The sequence below is a fragment of the Ictidomys tridecemlineatus genome, unplaced genomic scaffold (genome assembly GCF_052094955.1).
Source record: "Ictidomys tridecemlineatus isolate mIctTri1 unplaced genomic scaffold, mIctTri1.hap1 Scaffold_88, whole genome shotgun sequence".
NCBI lineage: Eukaryota > Metazoa > Chordata > Mammalia > Rodentia > Sciuridae > Ictidomys > Ictidomys tridecemlineatus.
This window is the reverse complement of record NW_027526121.1, coordinates 746177-763682: the sequence shown is the minus strand read 5'-3', so window position 1 is coordinate 763682 and position 17506 is coordinate 746177. Positions and strand designations below refer to the sequence as shown.

Genomic DNA, 17506 nt, shown 5'->3' with positions numbered 1-17506 from the left:
TAAATGTGGCATATTTTATATGCTTAAGAAATCAATGTGACATATAACTAAAAAGAAATCAATTAAAAATATATACATATATATATATATATATATATATATACAGATAGTACTGCTATTCAATAAAATAAAAATCTAAACAGAACAAGTATTAGTATTAATGAATATAATAAATAAAAAAATGAACTTCTAAAAATTAAAAAGATGGTAAATTTTTAAAAATTGATACACATTAATTATACAGAATTTTCGTGGTGGCATATTTGTACATACATATAGATTAAGTATATTCCCATAATTCTGTCTTCAACATTCTTTCCTCCATACTCCCAATTTTATGTATGCTAATGGTTAAAAATTTTTATTCATTTATTTTTATGTTGAACATTTCCACCTCTAGTTATTCATATGAGAACAATATATGATACTTTTTTACTGAGTCTGGCTTATATTACTTAACATTATGCTTCCCTGTTTCATTCGTTTTGCTAAAATTAACTTATTTTTGTTGTTCTCTTTGCATAGAAATCTTCCTTGTGTATATATACCACATTTTCTTTATCCATTCTTTTATTAACAAGCATCTAGCCTGATTCTATAACTTGCCTATCATTAATAGTGTCATGGTAAAGATGGGCATATGTATATCTCTAAAGTAAGCAGATTTTAATATTTTCCATTAAGCACTGAGTAGTATAGTTGGATAATAAAGTAGTTCTATGTTCAGTTTTTGAGTAGCCTTCATATGAATTTCCATAGGGATATAGTAATTATGTTCCTACCATTCACATATAAGAGATTTTTCTCCTCATCTTCCCAGTATTATTTGCTTTCTTGATGATTACTTTTTTGAATTGTGTAAAATGGGAGCTTGTTGTTTTGATCTGCATTTTCCTGATTGATAAAGATGTTATGGGTTTTTTTTTTTCACTGAAGTGTTGGCCTTTGTATCTCTTATTTTGAGGACTCACTGTGCATTTGCTCATTGATTGAAAAGGTTTTTGTGTTTCTGGTGTTAAGATATTTGCATTAATATTTTCAGGTTATTAACCCTCTGTCAGAAGAGTAGCTAGTAAAGCTACTCTTTTCTCCAATTCTGGAGGCTACCACTTCTTACTGTTATGCAGGAATTTTTTCAGTTTGATCCACCCCCTCTTATCCATTGTTGCTCTTTTTTTCTGAACTATAGGGAGCTCTATTCAGGAAGTCATTGCCTACATACTGAAGTGTTTTCCATATATTTTTTCTTCTAGCATTTGTAAACCTTCTAGTCTGGTACATATGTCTTTAGTCCTTTTTGAATAAACTCTTGTATAGTGTTATAAAATAGGCATCTAGTTTCCTTCTTTTACATATGGATATCTAGTTTTTCCAACACTATTTCTAAAATGTCTTTTGTCTTTCCTCCAAAATATGTTTTTGGTGTCTTTGCCTAGTATCACATGACTGCATCTGTGTGACTTTGCTCTCTGACTTTTCTTCTATCCATTGGTCTATGAGTCTTTCTTTACACCAGGGCCATGTTTTTTATTACCATGGCTATGTTTTATATTTTGAAATTGGGCATTGTTGTTTATCCATTGTTTCTCTTATAATCAGCATCACTTTGTCTAAGTCTTTTTTTGTTTATTTGTTTTCCTCCCATACAAATTTAGGAGTAGTTTTTTTTTCCCAATTTTCGTGAAAAATGTCATTAGAATTTGAATGGGAATACATGGAATATATAATTCATTTATGGCACTATGTCCATTTTCACAATATTAATTCTGCCTCTCCATGAACATAGGAGGTCTTTTTAATTCCTATTTTCTTCTTTAGTTTCCTTTTTCATCAATCTGTAATTTTTTTTGAAGAGGTCATTCACTTCCTTCTTGAGGGTTATTCCTAGCTATTTTTAAAGCTATTTGAATGAGCTATTACTCTTTCTTCATTCTCACTAGGTATGCTATGGTATATAGACACTTTATTCTTATATATTTATTTTGTTTCCTGTTACTCTGATGAATTCGTTCATCAAAAGTAGAATTTTCATGATACATCATTTATGTTCCTCTAAGAATAGGACTATATCATTTGCATATAGAAATGATTTAACATTTTAACTTCCCTATTTGAATCTCTTTTATTTCTTTCTCTTGTCTAAACTTTTAAGTACTGTGATTAGTGAGATTGGTAGCAATGAACATTTTTGTCTTTTCCGATTTTAGTGAAAATGCTCCTTGCCGCACTCCAGCTGCAGCAAAATAGTGTGGGGCGGAGGGGGGAGCTGACAAGGAACTTGTTTAGATTGATACAGCAGGAGTAGAAGCCCTTTATTGTAGGACAACAGAGGTATTTATACATTTTGCACAGCTTATCTTAATTAGCATAAACTAGATACATCAGTCAACCAATAAGGAATCTCCACACTTAATGGCTCGCTGGCCTTACTTCACAAACCACTCCCTCTGGCATTTTTCCAGGCGCCATCCAGACTTGTTTACAGACTCTAACATTTCTCTGGAAAAATGCCAGGTGCCATCCTGACTTGTTTACAGACTCTAACAGTTCCTCTTCATTATACTATTGGCTTTGGGCTTGATATACTTGGTCCTTATTATCTTGTAATAAATTTCTTGTATTTCTAGTTTCTTGGGGCTTTGTTATGAAGGGCGATTGAATTTATCAAAGGCTTTTCCTGCAGCTGCTTAAATGATCATGAAATTTTGCCCTTGATTCTATGTGGTGCATTAGTTTTATTGATTGGCATGTATTGAATCATCCTAGAGCAAAACCAGCTTTTATATTTTTTGTTTTTGTTTTTGTTTTTATGTGACTAGAGTCTCAAACCAGGAGCACGGTACCACTGAGCCACATCTCCAGCACCTTTTATTGTTTACTTTGATACAAGTCTCATTAAATTTCCCAGGCTGGCTTTGAAATTACAGTGTTCCTCAACAACCTGCTGCCTTTCTGAGAATGTAGACATATACCACCATGCCTGACACTGTATGTAATTTTGTAATGTGTTGTCAAATGTTATTTGTAAAGATTTTATGAATTTTGTACTATGTTCCTCATGGATATTGGTATCAATTTCTTTCCTTGTTCTGTTCATATTCGCTTTTCCAGTAAGGGTAATACTTTGCAGAATTGCTTTGGAAGAATCTTTCCTTTGCTCTTACATGTAATAGGAGGACTAATATCAGTTCTTCTTTAAATATCTGATAAAATTTAGCCATGCATTCACCTTTGGTCTTGGAGGCCTGTTATTATTGCTTCAACCTAATTGCTTGTTATTGAGCTGTTTGTTTTTTTTTTCTATCCCTTTGATTCAAAAATGTTAGGCCATATTTTACAAATATCTTCTAGATTTTTTTTGTTGCAATTTTAGTTTTTAAAATAATCTAGATTTTCCCATTCATTGACAAATAAGGTTTCCTATAGTCTCTAGAGATCTTCTGGATTTCAGTGGTGTCTGTTTTAATATTTCTGTTTTTGTTTATACCTTTATTCATTTGAATCTTCTTTCTCTTTCTTTTAGTTCCCTTGGCAAAGGGTTTGTCAATTTTATTCACAATTTCAATAACCAATTATTTGTTTTATTATTAATATGTTTTTAATTATTTTATAATTTTGGCTCTGAAATTAATTATTTCCTTTCTTGTATTGGTTTTAGAATTCATTTACTGAAGTTTGTCTTAGACTTTGGATGCTTCATAAGGTATTTAATTTGAAATATCTCAGATTTTTAATGGAGGTAGCCATTGCTATAAACTACCCTCATACAACTGCTTTTGGTAGATTAGTGAAGGGACATCAGAAGGGAAAGAAAAGTTCCTGTGCAGTAAGATTTATCAAAATATGACATGTGCATTTCTGTATATAGTATAATGAACCCCACTATTATATTTACATATAATGTCTCAGTAAAATAAAATAAAAAATAAGCAATAAAAAATAACTGCTTTTATTTTGTCCCATAAATATATAGATGTTGTGTTTTGACTCTCTTGTGGTTCTTGGGTTTATTTAAAACTTTTCCACCCCTGATTTTATCAGTGACTCTTTGATTATGCAACTGTATTATTAATTCTTCAAGTATTCATGCAGTTTCTGTAGTTCTACTCACTATTTTCTTCTTTTATAATTAGATAATTATTTCACATATAATATTGGGGTTCATTTTGCAATAATCATAGAAGCATGGTATATATTTTTCCAGTTTGAATTCCCAGTACTCTCCCTTCCCTACCTCTGTTATCTCTTATCTACTCCACTGTTCTTTCTTGTATTTATTTGTAGTTGTTTTAATTAGTACATCATTGATATACATCAAAGTGAAATTCGGTGTGATATATTCCTAAGTGTACAAAGGAAAATTTCTTCAGATTCATTTCACCACACTTCCTTTGACAGTCCCTCCATCCCTTTAAATCTCCTTCCTCTACTCCTCTGACCTCTCTATTTTTATGGAATCCCCCATTTTTTCTTTATTTTTATCTACCTTCTTAATATAAGGGAAAATATTCAACCCTTGACTTTCTTGAGTCTGAGTTATTTCACTTATCAGGACATTTTCCAGTTTCATTCATTTACTAACAAATGTCATTATTTCTTTTTATTGATGACTTACTAAGTAGAGCTGCATTACATGTATGTGCCATATTTTCTTTATACATTAATCTGTTGATTGGCACCTAGGCTTCTTTTTGATAGCCTTTCTATTTTGAATTGTGCTGCCATAAAATTTGATGGGGCTGCATTCCTAAAATATGCTGATTTTAAATCTTTTGAATATATACCAAGGACTGGGAGAGTTGGGTAATACATTACTGGTGTTTTGAGGAATCTCTTCATTGCTTTCCAGGGTGTTTGTGCTAATTTGCAGTCCCACCAACAATGTACAAGTGTACTTTTCTTCTGCATCCTCATCAACAGTTATTATTACTTGAGTTTTTGATAATTACCATCCTGAAGAGAGTGAAGTAAAATCTCAATATAGTTTTTATTTGTATTTCCCAAACTGCTGGAGATGTTGAACTTTTTAAATATATTTATTGTTCATTTGTAATTCTTTTAAGAACGATCTCTTTAGTTTTTTTTTTCAATTTATTCTGTGAGTTATTAATTGCTTTATAATAGTTTTTTGAGTTTTTTATATATTCTGGATATTAACACGCATTTGTGGATCAGGTGGCAAAGATCTCCCATTCTGCAGGTTCTGTCTTTATGCTTTTATTTGTTTCCTTTAGTGTTCAGAAGTTTTTAATTTGATGCCATCCTACTTATTGATTCTTGGTTTTATTTCTTATGCTTTACAAGTTTTGTTAGGGCAATTGGTGCTTGTGTTAATGTGTTGAAAAGTTCACCTTACAATTTTATCTAGCAGTTGTAGAGTTTCTTGTGTAATTCCTGAATCTTTGATCCACTCTTGAGTTTACTTTTTCTCTTCATATGTGTATCTATTTTTCCCAGACCCACTTGTTAAAAAGGCTGTATGTGTTATTTTCTGATAGCAATCCATTGTGATGTGGTAAGGGCTAGAGGGAATTATTTCAGTTTTGTATTTACTAAGACATGCTTTGTATCCTAATATATGATCTATTAGAAAAGAAGTTTTTTGTATGCTAAAAATTATGAGTTCTGTTCTTCTCTGATGAAATAGTGTGTAGATAACTATTAAGTTGATATGATATAAAGTAAAAGTGATATATAGGACAGTTATTGATGTTTTGTCCACCTAACCAGTCACTTTTGATAGTAGTATTAACTTCACCAACACTTATGTTTTTTATTGGGGCCTATCTGTCCCTTTAGACTGAATAGTGATTATTTTTATAAAATTGGTTGCAATGCCATTCACGTGTAAATATTTTACAGATGTTTTTCTTCTTGTTGGATTTTTCCCTTTAGCAGTATGTAGTGACCTTCTTTGCTACATTTGAGTAATTGTTGCTTGAAGTCACCTTTATCACATTTACAAATAGCTACTACTTTTTTGGCTTTCATTTACATGGAATATCTCTCTATTTTTTCACTTTTATTATGTGAACAACTTTGCAATTCACGTGTGTTTCTTGTAAACCACATACATTTGGGTCTTGTTTGTTAATTGAATATTTCAGTCTATATCTTTAAGTTGATAATTAACACGATGTGAATCCAATGTTAATTAGGAGTGTTTCTTTATAATAGAGGGTTCACTCTTAATTCGCATTTGCTTATCCACTCTTCTGGTTACATTAATTCTTTGTATTCTCCAATGATTTATTTTAATCTTCTTCTTGTGTATATAAAATTCCATTGTGAATCTCCTACACTGGTAGCTTAGTTGTCATAGTTTATTTTAGTTTATTCTTGTTTTGAAAGGTCTTTATTTCTGAAGAATAACTTTGATGCAGATCACAGTATAGACTGGCAGTACTGAAGTAAGACAGATGAGACTGGACTCCAGAGGAATTAGCAGGAAGCAGGTTTATTGTCTCCAGCATCTCCAGAGGGAGCTTTCACTTAAAACAAATTCTCTCACTGAATACTGAGTCTAGACATTTGTTGAGCTTTATACCCAGTGGTGTGGACAGGGGAGCTTGAAGGTATACATTTTTGCAGGGGTCTACATGAAAGTTATTTTTTTTCTGCGAGTTCTCATAAGTTACCTGGTGTCTCATTTCTTAGAACTGTCAGGGATTTTACAGATTATACCACAGAAGCAGAGTGCATTCATTAAGTCCAGGGGTAATTTTTTTTCCCCAAATTTGAATTGCTTTTAATGATTTTTAAGTTTCCAAGAATAAAAACACAATACAGGTCTATATCATACCATATGTTAATTGCTCTCATTCAGAGGAAATGCTATCTGGCTAGGATGGTGTCTTAATACAGAAGAAGGAACAAACATAACCCAGGTTTGTTTTGGCCCCTCTTCCAATTTTCTCTTTATCCCCTATAACACACACACACATAGACATACAACTTTTCTCACCAAATAAAACTAATCTTGCTTGGAAACAAATGTGGATACTATTCATCTCTGCATACTGCATAAAACACTGCTCACTAAGAGTGAGTATGAACTATGAAGTAATCATTTTCAAAACCAGTTTAATATAGTTGTAACTTTGCCACATAATCCAATTTTAGTTTTGTTTCCTAAAACTTAGTAAACTATCCAGGTTGACAGGTCTGTAACACTCAAACCCTTTTTTTCTATCACACATGTACTCTACACCCATACATACCACACAAGCACACAAAGACATACAACATTCCCACTCTTCACAGGGCTCTACATTAACATTTGCTCTAATGTGGTGACATCTGAAAATATTAAAAATCACAAACATCTCCAGATGACCTTTCAACCTTGATGTCAATGTATAAGCTTAAGATTAATAACATATATCAGTACCCTGTGGCAGTTCCAATAATTAACTTAAATTTAATAGTTTGAGGAGAGTATAACCAGTAAGATTTTCCTAGAAATGAAAGTGAAAATTTTGAAAGAAACATTTCATGCCTCCAAATTAAGAATGTCAAATTGTCAATTTACTGAGGTTCTATACAATAATATAAACTTTACTGAGGCTGTTAATTATGTAATATAAAATAATTTGTTTTTGTTTGTTTACACCACAGTCAAATGTGAATATTAATATAAACCTTCTCTGCCCAAAGATTATAAAAATCCTAAGTTTAATTAAATTTAGGGGCCTTCACCAAACTTGCTGCAAGTTTGGGGACATAAATATCCAACAGCCATAAAGCTGTGAAAGCCCCTATAGGGAATAAAATAAATCCTACTTGCCTCAGACTGAACAGAGTAACACTGAGACTCAGCCTCAGCCTGTCCTATGGCAGGGCTATAGGAAGAAGAAAATTTTAATTTTAGAAAAACATTACCCAATTAATTTAAAAGACATGCATTAATTTTTTTTAAAAAAAATCCAATGATCAAGCAAGAAAAGGAGAAAAGAGCAGCTCTTTTATCTACTACAATTCCATTTTGAGCCCATATTGTTTTTTTCCTAGGGAAAGGGAATTTTCCCCTATATAAGTTTAATTAAACTGAGTTCAATACATAACTTGTTCAATGGAATAGGTATTCTCCCATATCTAATGGCAAAAATTGTGAGAGATTTCCAAAACACAAATTCAAATGAAATAATTCCAGCAGTCTCTTAAAAATTGATCCTCATTTGCCAGCCTTGTTACTATCATCAGTAGTAAATCTTATAAAATAGAAACTAGTGCCAGAGAAAATGTTGTTTTTGCTTTTCTACAAAGGATGATAAGTGGAGTAGATGAAAGAGCCAAAACTACAGTTCTATTAATCTTATAACTTCCTCAATAATGGCAATCACAGTGCCTGCCTGAATTTATCAAATCCTCAAAGTAGGACAGTTAAAATTCAATTTGACTCAACTTTATCTACTACTTAAAGAAGCACAAGTCAAAAGAGTTATTTCAACATAATTTGTCCCACTCATGATTCAACCACATTAAGGACCCCAGAAGCAGTTAGGTAAGAGGTATTTTCTAGAAGCTTAATCATCTTTAGGTGCATGAAAATTACAGATTACATAACACTAAATGGGCATCACCTATGAGCCACATAACTTACAAGGTACAGGAAAGATCATGTACTTAGTTCTTAAATGCCATGCATAACACCATCAATTAATTGTTCATTAGAATTTTATCACTTGTTTAAATTTTTTTATCCCTTTGGACCCCAGAGAACAATAAACTCTGCTATAAAATATTGGTCTTCTCATAAAATGCACATAAAGCTTTACACAATTTTTATAAAGGTCTACCAACTCTTATAAAGTTTGTGGATAAATCTGTACATGAAATCCTTTATTAACACTGATTTGGGAGAGCATTTCCTATTTAATCATTATAAATGATTAATCATTCTTAATCAGGCCACTTTTACCTTAAATACTTTTCAACAAAGATTTTCTTTGGAAGTATGAAAAACTAGTGACCAAATCTAAAAAAAAAACTTAAGCATATTACAAAACAATTTAGCTATGCAAACAGTGGAAAGGATTGTGGGACTGGCAAAAGCTTTCTTGGTGATAAATGGATTCTGTCTTTTCAAAGTATGGAATTTTTTGCACCTCAATGGTACCAAAGTACAGAAGCTATATCAGAAGAGCACAGCACCAGATTTTAAAAACCATTCAGCTTTAAAATACTTGAAATTATTCACTTAAATACAAACTCTTCTGTAATGAGTACACATTTAAATATATTTTCCTACAAAGTTAAAGCCTTTTTGCCTTAAAACTTTATTTTTTAACATTTTTTCCTATAACCTCAAAGTTATTTTAAGAAATAATCACTTTTTAGAAGCCTTACAATTAGAGAAACTCCACTTGTATTCATTGATAATTACTTTGTGGATTATTTGATACTTAAAGATATCAGGAAAAACAAAAAGTCCAACAAGGGCTATTATTATAAAAGATTTGTAACACAAAATACTGAATAATGGCAGTTATCTCTACAGAAAAGTTCTCTATTAGAACACAATAATATTCAAATTTGCCAAAGATAAAAATAGCAAAGCCAAGTAGGCTTAATAACAGAAGGTATCCATCTAATCAAATAAATAATGTTACCTTCCAGGAACCTAATATATTTAAAAATTGTCAGTCCACCAATTACCATCAAACTACCCCAAGAGGCACAGTAGTACACTTAGAATAACACATAACAACCCATTAACAACATAAGTAGCTATTACTACATGCACCTAAGCTTCTAGAAGTTTGTACCTGAAAAGCTTCTGAGGTCCATGCAGTACTGAAATCTCAAAAATAATCAGCATGAAATTAATCGGTCTGGCAGTAGGCTCTAAATAGCTCATGGAAAAACTATTAAGGCTTATATATTTTAAATATCTATGAGATATGATGACACCCAAGGGTGTGGAAAGGTGACAATATGAAGATTTCAAACCTATTGCATAATAATTAATATGTATATTTAACGGAAATATCAACATACAATTCTATATAAACTGTTCAGTTTAAAACATGCAGCTAAGAAACAATCTACTATTCAAAGGACAGAATTCAATAATGTATCAAAACTGCATTGATAACTATGAATTTTATTATGTGGACATCTACTGTGGCATGCATCTGTACAAACCTTTCAGGCAGTGGTCCACAGCTGGGTTATGAATAAAAAGGCATACATTTATCTCTCTTTATTACAATGAAGTTTAACAGTACAGAAAAGTCACATGACCTTCGTGGGTCAGATTTCTTAAACCCTGCAACATGAGGAACTCTAAATACATTAAGTATTGTTACACATTCAGACTTCCAATGCACAGGTACTTGGAAACAGCCCTCACCAAGCTAGGTTGGGGACATGAAGTCCAACAGCATCTGAAATGCTGTGAATGCATAACTTTACAAATAGCAATGTAAGCTTACAGAACTTGCCTTTATTAAGGTGGTATGTTCATGTAATTCCAGCACCTTTACAATTTAACAATCCAAATTTACTATACTTCACTTCTAAAAGCCTAGACGAAACATGAAAAAGAAGCCATACAGTATAAATTGCAACCTCAGGAAAAGTTCCTGCTTTATTATTCCAAATAATTTTTCCCATGTAAAATAAATTTACAATGGTTCCTGGTATGTGGGAAGATAATGTTTGTTAAAGTCACAATGAAGCCTTATTGACGGAAGCTCGGCTATATAAACAGCACAAGTTGAGAAAAGGTTTAATCTCCAGACCTATTAAACTGGATGAAGCAAGATCAGTAACGGCCACCTTGCAACATTACAGGAGGTCTCATTCCCATTGGAGGTTGAGGAGGCCCACCTTGGTTATTGGGTACCATTGGTGGTCGCTGCCCATATGGTGGCATAGCACCAGGAAGGTAACCAGGCATGCCTTGATGATGACCACCATACTGACCATGAGGTGGCATTGGGGGTCTCATTCCTTGCTGCTGTGGGATGCCTGGCTGTGGTGGCATTATACCTCCAATTGGTCCAACTGGTGGATTACTGATTGGGGCCTGTCCTAGTCGAGGAAGATTATGCTGATAATTATGTAACTGTGCCCTTCTCTCTTCCAGTGATAAATCCTCATCTGGATGGATCAACTTACTGGTTGCACTGGTGGTTGTAAGTGTAGCAAGCTTACTTGTTATTGAAGCTGCTGGTTTTGCTGCAGTACTATTTGTTGTCCTAGTGGTTGAAGCTGTAGACTGTGTATAAGCAGGGAATGTAGGCTTTGGGGGTCCTGTAATTGTTGCAGGGGTGCTATTTAAGGGCTTGATATCTGTACCAACAGGTCCTTGCACAGCTGCCTGAGCTTGTGCTGTGCTAGGAAACAGAGCTTTAGAAGATGCAGAAAGACTTTATGAATTGGATGAAGCTATACTTGAGCTTGTTACAGGTGTCCCCATTTGTCCAGCACTGGGAAAAAGAGGCTTAGTTACTGGAGGCTGTGGAGCAGGTACTGTTGCTGTTGGTGCAGGTGGCCTATTAAGAATACCTGGTGCTTACACAGCCTGTACTTGAGTCATTGAAGGAATTCCAGGACAGGGAATGGGGGGGCATACCTGGTGGCATACCAGGCATAAGAGGTGGTATTCCTGGTTCAGGTGTCATCATTCCACCCATTGGCATCATTATGGTTTCACCACAAAATGACTGGGTGTATTTTCTCTGATGATGCAATCCAGGTGGCATGCCTGGCATAACTGGTGGCATACCTGGCATCAGAGGAGGAACACCTGGCATTACTTGAGGCTTGCCTGGAGGCATTCCTGGTGCTCCTGGAACTGGTGGCAGTCCTGGCTGAGCCATTGGAGGGATATAACCTTGCTGGGGTTGAACAGACTGTGGTTGAAATGAAGTTGAGGCTGCAGAGTCATCATCATCATACTCATCAGAATCATCCTGTTGCTTCTTTTTTTTTTGACTCTCTTGTGTTTTCTGTTCAAGAAGTTGTCATCTTTCATCCATATCTTTTTCAAGAATACCTTCCATACCGTATATTTCCAACTCTATGTATGTTCTCCTAGGTATTGCATTCCTTACAGCATCTATTGTCTCTTTATGAACCTGCATGCAATGAATAGCTAAGCCAGGTCCTGTATACAATTTCTTATGACATATATGGCATTTAAAATGCTTTGCCTTTTTGTGCTGTATAAGGATCTTCTCATCATCAAATCTCTATTACAATACCAGCACCACGGCTTCAGCTAATTCTTCTTCTTGCGACCCATAGCTGTGTCCTTTCGGAAAATTAAAGGGAGGAGAAAAAAGCAGGAAAAGGAGGAAATACATTGCTCACTTTTCTGACCCAATGGCCACCACCTCGTCCCACAAGAAACCCAGGGGTAGATTTAGTTTCTGCAAGTCAGAGCAGATCAAAAAGAAATAGGGAGTGTAACCACATTTGAGCCATTTTGTAGAGATCTTTGTTAATACATTGTAAACAAGAACAATTATGGTGAGGGTCTGTGGAGAAGCTTAATGAAGATGCATTTGTGTATGAGGAGGTGCCACTATAGTATTTCTGTTTTAATGCTTGAAATATATTATTGCGTGTCCTTCTGGCCCTTTGAGTTATCCAGATGTGTTACCTTTTACCAATGACTTGGTGCTTCTCTCTTGAATCTGTAAAAATCTTTCTTTGGTCTGAATTTTGGCATTTTAAACAAAGAGCAGCTTCATTTGTGACTGTCATAAACTGGAAGCAATCAAGATTCCCCTGGACAGGTAAACAGAGAAACAAAGTGATCTCGCCACAGAGTGGACATGACTCGGGATTTAAAAGGGACAAACTAAGGTACCAATAGCGTGGCTGAGTGAGCCACTCTGGGAGTTTGTGTCATTCCATTCACATGACATTCTGGAAGGGCACATTGGCTGAGGCTGGTGTGGGGTTGAGAAGGAGATGTTCTAGGTTATTCTATGATGCTGTGGTGGTGGATATATGCACCATGCCTTGTGAAAATCCAGAGACCCACCAAGAGTGGAACTGGATGTAACCAAGTAAAATCCAACGTGAAGATGGGGACCTGTGACCACGAATCTACCTGCATTAGGAGCACTGAGGATTGAGCCCAGCACTGAGGATTGAGCCCAGGACCTCCTGGGGGCTAGGCAAGTGCTCTGCCACACCTACAGCCACACCTCCAGTCCAACCCTACTGCAAATGCATGCCACAACCCTGCTGAGCAGGGTGAGGGGAAGTGACCTCCTGGAAACTCTGGAGGTCAGAAGAGACTGGAAGACAAAGACAGAGGAACTGCGCAGAGCACCGTGTGCTGGTGGTGACCAGCCCTGGGAGGCAGTGGTGATGGTAGGAGCAGGGTCTCTCACTGGTGGAAATGAGTGACAGATAGGCAAGGGGGAGATAATGAGAGAAACACTCAGTGACAGAGAACTCCCAAACCCGGGATTGAGGGGGCAGGCCAAAGGGATACAGGAGCCAACTGAAAGTTGCCAGTGGCCAAAGCTGGAACAGAGCGCTGGATTGTAACCAAAGGGCAGTGTAGGTATTCATAAGGACAGACTGAAAAATAAATGACTGCACTCATCCCGCCCCAAAAATAAAATCAAATAAATAAATGGTTGCATGAATAAATAAACGGGGACACCCCCAGGCCAAATGACAATGTCCATGTTCTTGACTTTTATAGGTACTCCCTCCAGAAGGCAGGGCTCAACTCCCACTCCTTCAGTGTGGGTGGCCCAGTGACTTCCTTCCAAACAGGACACAAGGTGGAGCAGGGAAAGCCTGACCCCTCACAAGGTGGTCAATACGGGCAGAGGTGAGTCACGCCCAGGACCTGTACCCCGGCAGGAGATGGGAAGAGAGTGACACTCACCATGGTCTTCCTGCCTGAAATCACAACCCGAGGCTGACCAGGAGTGCAGAAGGCGGCCCCCTACACTGAAGGCCAAGGAACCCCCTGACCAGAATTCCCCAAAACTGCCCAGTCATCAAAACAGGGGGCCCGTCAGTCTAGCAGGGCCTTGGGAGACAGATGACTAAGCAACATGGTGTCCTGGATGGATGGGTTCCTGGGACACAGCAAGGGCAGGGCAGTGAGGAATCTGATAGAGGATGGGCTTTTGTTAACACTGTACCAACAGCGGCCCCAGAGAATCGTGAGCAAGAAGGTCACTGGCACAGGGTCCAGGGGACTGCCTGCCCCTGCAACCCTTCGGTAAATATAAGCTATTCTAAAATAAAAGTTCATTTCAAAACACTAGCATGATTTACCTGTTAATTACAAAATTAAATCTGCCTTAAATTTAGGTCTTCAAACTACCCATGACAGTTCCACACAAAATGCCAATTTTAAAATACCTTCTAGTGCTGAGGTAGAGGGACATACTCCCTTGTTATTTTAATGCCCTCCTCAGTAGACACGTCTGGCTCCCATCCAAGAATTCAGTCTCTCTCACATCTGCTCTCCTTCCTGCTGTCCGCCTCATCCCAGCCTCCTCTCTCTGCCGTACCCACCTTTCAGTCTCATCCATTCTTTAAGAATACACAGTGGCTGGAGTTATAGCTCAGTAGTAGAGCACTTGCCTAGCACATGTGAGGCCCTGGGTTCGATCCTCAGCACCACATAAAAACAAATAAAGGTATTGTGTGTATCTACAACTAAAAAATTATATATATATATATATATATAAAATATACATACTGAGCTCCTAATTTGGATGCACGAAATTTGCATCCACTGGGAACCTCAGAATATGGCTGTATTTGGAAACTGGGTCATTGCAGGTGTTATCAAGGTAGGGGGCCAGATAAAACCATTGGATTGAGTGGTCCCTAAACACAGTGAGAGTTCCCTCACAAGAAGGACATGTGTGGACGCCCAGGGGAAGGTTGTGTGAAGAGGCAGGGACCAGCGTGATATGTCTCCAGCTGAGGAGCGCCGGAGACTTCAGGAGCCACCTGAAGCTAGTGGAGCCGTGGAGCAGTGCTCCCTTGGAGTACAGAAGGAACTACCTGCTGACACCTTGGTTTGGGCCCAGAGAATAAGTGGGCTTTGGTGGCACTGTTCTTTTTGTCCCCACTGTTGCTCTCTCTGAGTCTCCCCTCTCAGCCTTCCAGCACCAGCACATCTCCCGCCATCTGCTTCTGTCCAATCCAGTCTCCTTACAGCTCTGGTCAGAACACCCCAGCAACACTCCTGTCTGCCAGGCAACCAGCGCGAGCTTCATAAAAGAAGGTTCGTTGCATAAAAAATTGCTAGTGAGTTTTAAATTAAAGAGGCAGACTCTCGTTTACTTTTATTCTCAGCTCCAGGACGGCTTCTCCTAGCTCCCGCCTCCAGCCACCTAATGCGGTGGAGAGGTTTACAGAAGAGACTAGTGAGAGAGGGAGAGCACGCCAGGGAGTGAGCTTTTATTGGGGAACAAAAAATTCCAGGGAAAATCCCATCCAATGAAGGTTAAGGGGGGCAGCATCCCAAGGTCAGGGCCAGCTACTAGGTCTTCGGGGCAGTGGCCAGGCACGCCTCTGCACGGATAAGCCCTCGTACCTGGGACAGGGTGGGAAAGGCTCTGACATGGCTGTGTCTAAGCGCCTCTCACCCAGCCAGGGAGGTAACTCAAATCACATGCGAGGATGGCCTCCTACACTCCTGGGCCCTGGGGAGCCTGCTGCTACACCTGCTGCAGGTGGTCAGTCCAGGCAAAATGCAACTGCTGGAACGACAGCAGTCCCCGAGCACTTGGAGATGGGCAGGGTCAGCAGCGTGGAGAACACCACGTCTCCTGACCAGCACTGAGGCCTGGCCTGACTCCCACTTTACAATCAGGTCTCAGGAGAATGGAGGCTGGCCTGCCCCACCGAGGGCTGGGCTTGCAGGCGTGCTCCACCACACCTAGCTGCTCGTTCCTTCTTGAATTATAGTTCAAATTCAGCCTCATAATAACCTAGCATTGCCCTTCTCCCTAAAGCAGAAATAGGATTTTAAAAGCCTGTGTAATGAAAACTAAGTGCACGCTGCACGGCGTACAAGAAATTTTACCTTAAAATCTACCAGAATAGCATCGGAAGTAGACAGAACTACTGGAGCCGGGCTGAGAAATCAGGGAAGGATAGAGGGAGAAGGGAGGGAGGGCCAGGGAGCACCCTTGGGATGAGGCTGGGAAGCTCCCCCACTGGCAAGATCACTTCCAGCCACACCCCCCACGTGTGACACCACTGGCCTCTCCCACACCAGCATCACCCCAGCTCCAACAGTGCACTGAACCCCGATTCTGCATGTGATGTCTCTCCAGGCTCCTTTCCTGTCACCAAATCACAAAAGCCTCAGGCTCTGAAGCCCTTCGCATTCTCCCTTAGGGGAAGGAAGGGCAGCTGCCCTCCAGACAGCAGGGACTTAGGAGCCCACTGCTGAGGGCCTGGTCACAGCCTGTGGTGCTGAGGGAGGTGGGACCTGTGGAAGGTGGGGTCCAGCAGCAGAAGGAAGCAGGTCACTGGGGGCATCCCCATATAAGGACAGTGTGACCTGGCCTCTTTTTGCTCTCTCTTTGCCTGCTGACCACCTTGGGCCACCTTGAGGTGAGCAGCTCCCTGCAGCACATGCTCACTCTGTGATGCTCTGCCTCACCCCAGCCCAAGACAACGGGCCAAGTGACCGTGGACTGAAACCTCTGAAACCAGGAGCAAAGTAAACCTTTCCTCCTGTAAGCAGGTCACCAGTAGCATTTGTCACAGCAGTGCAAAGCTGGCTGATGGAGCTTTCACTGAACAGGTTCCGCCTGGACCATGAGGACAGCAGGGAAGTGGAGCAGCCGTGGCCAATCACTTTCAGAGAAGTGCTCCTTCGGCGAGCCTGACTTCCTGCCCTAGTGCCCTGAGGCTCACTGCCTCACCCAGGCCTTGGCATCAGTGCAGAAAGAGTGATGGTGCCCATCCTGCAGCCTGGGAGTGAGGGACGGAGCTGAGAGCGGGCACACGGAAGTGGCAGCTGATGAAGTGGCAGCTGATGTCCTGTAGCCACATTGGCATGGAGGAATGCTCCATTTTGGACACCAGAGTGTGTCCTGAGTAGCATGAGTCATGGTGGAGGGACCTGAGGCAGCCCGGGGTGCTCCTGCGCACACCAGGAGAGCTGGAGGGAGACCCCAGTCAGTCTCGCCCAGCATCACTTCTGCACTGATGCCAGGCAAAGGAAGGCAGGTGGCAGAGCAGGGAGGGGACTCAGGTGTAAGGTCAGGAACCAGGGCGCTGTGCCTGCTATGTCCCCCACTGGCAGTGTGACCACAGGTGAGGCCCCCTGGACCCTGCTTTCCTTGCCTACAGGGGAAAGGCTTACATCTAAATGTTGCTTAGGGAATTTCATGCTCTGCAGTCCATGCCCCTTCACAAGTGAGAAGAGCCTCTGTCAAGTGACACCTGAGGCTTTCAGTTGAGCATGCTGCGTCCCTTCCCATGGGCAGACTGTCAGGTCTGAGAGGCCTGAGGGACAGCAGCCAGAGCAAGAGGCAGAGCATGTGTG

General features: G+C 39.1%; 1 protein-coding gene and 1 pseudogene across 1 annotated transcript in view; both read right to left on the bottom strand.

Annotated features, from left to right (window-relative positions):
* The window catches only part of LOC144374789 (echinoderm microtubule-associated protein-like 1), a 99749-nt gene that overhangs the window by 27744 nt on the left and 54499 nt on the right, over positions 1-17506 (bottom strand). The window lies entirely within an intron of this gene.
* LOC101962933 (BUB3-interacting and GLEBS motif-containing protein ZNF207 pseudogene) lies at positions 10086-12253 on the bottom strand (annotated as a pseudogene).